This window comes from Miscanthus floridulus, chromosome 2, assembly GCF_019320115.1.
Source record: "Miscanthus floridulus cultivar M001 chromosome 2, ASM1932011v1, whole genome shotgun sequence".
NCBI classification, from domain to species: Eukaryota; Viridiplantae; Streptophyta; class Magnoliopsida; order Poales; family Poaceae; genus Miscanthus; species Miscanthus floridulus.
In genome coordinates this window covers 122,332,204-122,336,750 of record NC_089581.1, presented here as the reverse complement: position 1 = coordinate 122,336,750, position 4,547 = coordinate 122,332,204, and the positions used below count along the sequence as shown (strand labels likewise).

The 4,547-nt window shown below is 51.3% G+C and overlaps 1 pseudogene; it reads left to right on the top strand.

Moving 5' to 3' along the window:
• Positions 1-360: 360 nt before the first annotated feature.
• Positions 361-4,547, top strand: LOC136536976 (protein SAR DEFICIENT 4-like; annotated as a pseudogene).

Genomic DNA, 4,547 nt, shown 5'->3' with positions numbered 1-4,547 from the left:
CTTAAGGAACACTACCAAATTTATTTCACAATTTTTGAAGCTACAAAACTGGAGATACAATTATTACAAAACAGCATAGAAACCTAGAATGTTTGCACTATCCTATTGCTCAACGGTCACTAGCAAGCGGGACCTACACGTCAGCTGGGACCACACGTCAGCGACAAGAAAAACAGGGGATGGCTCACTCGACGACGCGGCAACGGCGAAACTCACCGACGGTGGCTCCTCCAGCGACACCGAAAGCACCGGCGTGCTCTCCGTGATGAGGCGACTCGATTGGTGCCACCGGCGAGACCTAAGACTTAGCGGAGGTGGCACATCGACAGTGATGGCGGCCCGGCTGAGCTCCGGCACGAGATGCCGTCGATGGCAAGCCATGGCTGCCTCAACCGAGCACAGCATGAGCTACAGGGAATCGCTACGGTGCTACCCAGGCAACGAGCGGAGGACGAGGGAGTTTCCAGCTACCCCGACCACGGCGGCCTCAACTCCGGCGAGGACACGCCCATGGTGGCGGTGGCGGGAATGGACAATGTGTCCTTACCAAAGCTCAAACGGCTCAGCGGCGAGGTGGACGCGCGAAAGGGGACTACAGTGGCGCTGGTACGGTGGCGATTGCACGACATGGGCGAGCTTTGCGCTGCCAATGGCGCCGGCGTGGCTGCGGCGCTGCGCTATGCTTGCTGCGGGCGACGAAGGAGAAAATAGAAAGCCGAATGAGAGCGCGGGAGGGAGCGGGCGAGTGCGGGGCGTGTTGAGGCGCGCGGCAGCCCGACGTGGCCTGGCTCGGCAGGACGTCGGCGACGTGTGGCCTCCACACGGCATTTGAATCCTGACGCCGGTCGGCCACTCGGCCTGACGAAGACGGCCATCAGACCCACGATCAGAGCCTGACGACGCAATTTGACGACGTTTGTTCTCCTAAACTGTGAAGTATTAGCTCATACAATCTACACAAGAGTTGTAGCTCTAAGTACCATCTGTAATTCGTCTTAAACGATCAAGACCTAATTTGCAACAGTTAATGAGTAAAGTCATCCCAAAGGTCGGCTTGTCAAACTGTCGGCGTCAAACACTTGTAAAAATTTTCCTAAGTGCTCAAAACAGTGAAAAGCTGATTTTTGGAAGCCAATTTCAAGCATGTTAGGAGCTAAACTAGTCTATGACACAAACATAAAAGTTGTTCCCCACATCAAATACTACAACTTTGCTTTAGTGACCACCTTCATGCAAAGTCTATAGCACATAGTTCAAACTTGGTCAAACATGTTACATTCAAAGGATGACTTGTACTTGAACTCTGACCCAATGACCTATTTACCCTTAACCATGAATATCAAAGTTGTTCATAATGGTGCTCTAGACATGTTTAAGCTAATTGCAAGGTCACACACTCATTTCATGCATTGGTCACACATAGGGCTATCCAGTTCAACACACATAGCATCACTTAAGTACTGGATTGGACAAAATGATCTTCATGAACATTGTTCCACTAGTCATCATAAGTGTAGCTAATATGTTTTAGTGACTCACATCAACTACTTACACCTATTCACTCATGATCATAAGCATACACAAAGAAAACATGAAATAACAAGACATGTTTCATATGTTTCATTCATATGTTTCAAATGTAAAAGCATAAATATGAATGCTTGATTGTCATGCTTATGCAATGCAAGTCAATTTATGCAAGGCTAACACCTAGGGTGTTACAGAACCCATCGCTTGAAGTGCTCTCGTGGATGTCGCCCTCTCCACCAATCGTCGAAAAGGAGGTATCTGGGGTCAAACTTGTCTGCACCGTCGATCCACTAAAAAAAGCACCTCTCATGGGCCTACACAATAAAAATTCAACAAAAATATTATTAACCTAATAATACAAATGAAGAAGAAAAACATATGGAAACAATTACTTACATTAAAATGATTGCACGTGTAGAAGCAACGAGCCGTTGTGTCCGGATGTCTCGATTGAAACATGTCGACCGGACGTTCATAGTCATAGTTAAGGACAGAGAATTCAGGAGAGACGGGGGCATCTTTGCTAGACTCGTCGGGGTACAATTCTTTAGGACAACCCCGTTTTCGCCATAACTGCTCTCGAAATATGTCTTCCATCTAATAAAACAGCTCAAATTAAACATCAATCAAAACAACGTAAATTAATGTAAAATATAATTTTTTGCATTGCAACTAAAATAATATAACCAACACTTATAGCAACAAAAATATATATGGTAAACATACTTCTAACTAAATAATTAACCTTAACATTGACAAAATTAAACTAATATCTTCCTTCAAACCGTAGCTCATAGTTCCTAAACATAATTTTTCTCCTAACCTTAACTCCCATTCATAAAATCCTATCCGCCGTTTAAACGAAAATAAAATATGTGTCATTACCTTGAACGAGGACGAGAAGGGAGGAAGACGGCTGGAGAATGGAGGGAGGCGGCAACGGAGGGCCGAGCGGGGGGGGGGGGGGGGGGCGGCCAGGCGGGGTTTGCTGCTCGGGCAGGCGGTACTGGCTGCAGGGGTTATATTTGGCTCTGCCACGCCACGGATCATGGCATGGCACTGTCGCGCCAAGATCGGTGGCGTGGCAGGCCCCGCCACATCAGCAGTCAGCGAATCCGGTCGTCGCCACATCAGCCTGATGCCGCGCCACCATGCACGATGCATGCATTTGGCCGCGCCAGGGTAATAGACGCAGCAAAAAATGTTAGTTTAAAAAAAACCCGACATATTTAAATTTAGTTTTCAAAAAGTGTTAAAATTTAAAAAATCTTCGTCTACATCGACGCGGCGGCGCTCCACTCGCTGCTCCCCTTCACGTCCCTGATCCTGCACCTCCGCTCGGGCCTCGCCCACCCGGACCTTTCTGCGTGCATCCAGTGCCCGCAGCACGTCTCCTTCCCGCTCCCAACGGCAGCGCCGTCGGCTGTGCTGCTCCTCATGCCCTCCTGGTGCGCGCATCCATCGCTGCCCTACCTCACGCTCAAGGCCGTCACCTCCTTCCCGTCCAACTCACCGCGCCTCCCGTCCGTGCACACCGCCATCTCCCACTTCAGTGCCACCACGGGCGTGCCGCTCGCCTCCATCGACGGCACCGCGCTCACGCTGCGCCGCACGGCCGCCGTCTCCGTGCTCGCCACCTCCTTCCTCCTCGTCTCGCCCGCCCTCGGTGCTCGTGCTCGCGCCCTACCTCGCGGAGGCACACCTCGCCGCGCTCCCTTCCATCTCCCGCGTCCTCGTTTGGAACCGCACTAGGGCCAAGTCCGCGGCGCTCGTCGCCAGGCTCCGCGAGTCGCACCCGGGGCTCGCCGTCGAGGAGGTGGACGGCAACGGCATGGACGACAGTGTCGGAGCTTGAGCTAAAATCAAGAGGGGACCAATTCCATAAGCTCATGCCACACCTAACTAGATGCTACTACCTTCCAGCTTGCGCTTGCTCCATGAATAAGAGAAGCTAGCAAGTAAGATGAAAAATGAGATGAAGTGCTTGTGCATATGTAAAACTTGTTTGATGACATCGTGGATGAGCTCCAACATCATTCACTACAATGCCTGCTAATGCTCTAAGAAGAGAAATGCTTACGAAACATATATTGTCTTTACGTAGTATAGCAATTGTTGTAGGCAGCAGCAGCCAACTGTTATGGAAGCTAAAAAAATCTAGTGCCTGATAGCAGTTGCAGCCTTTAGAATAGAAGGTATTGCTAGCCACAGTCTACGTCAAAGATGCTATATATCTTAGTAAATTTCAATCCAGCATATTGCACCAAGCTAGCATGAAGTCCAGCATATCAAGTATCAAGCATTAGTAACAAATAAAAAGTCACTTTTCTCCTTCCTACACGTAGACCAGGGAGAGGAGGGAGGGAGGATAGCAGTTCAAAGACTTCAGACGCATATATAGCACTGCAAGCCAATTTTTTAATCGAAGCACCGTGTGTTGAGTTCGACAAGAGATGCTGGGATAGCACCAGACGAAGAATTCACTCAAACGTATTACACTTAATAACGTATGTCGCACCTACTCACGTTTTGCTCTTTAGAAAAACTCCCTTGACCAAGGGGGGGCCGCAGCCCCCTATGGCCCTCACGTGGCTCCGCCCGTGATGGACGAGGCCGTCGCCGCGGCGGACGTCGTCAGCTGCGCCACGGGGTTGCGGGAGCCCATTGTGCGCGGGGCGTTGCTACGCCCCGGCGCGCACCTGGACCTGGTGGGGTCGTTCACGCTCGCGATGCGGGAGTGCGACGACGACGCACTGCGCCGCAGGAGGGTGTTCATCGACTTCGAGGCGGCGATGGAGGAGGCTGGGGAACTGGTGGGCGCGGTCCAGCGAGGCGTGCTGAGGAGGGAGGACGTGGCCAGGACGCTGTCTGAGCTGGCTGCCGGGACTGTGGTGGGGCGACGGAGCGACGACGAGATCACCGTGTTCAAGTCCGTCGGCACCGCCGTGGTGGATCTCTTGGCGGCGCAGCTGGCCTACGAGACGCACGTCGCCGCAACCAAGGATGCTCATGCTTGA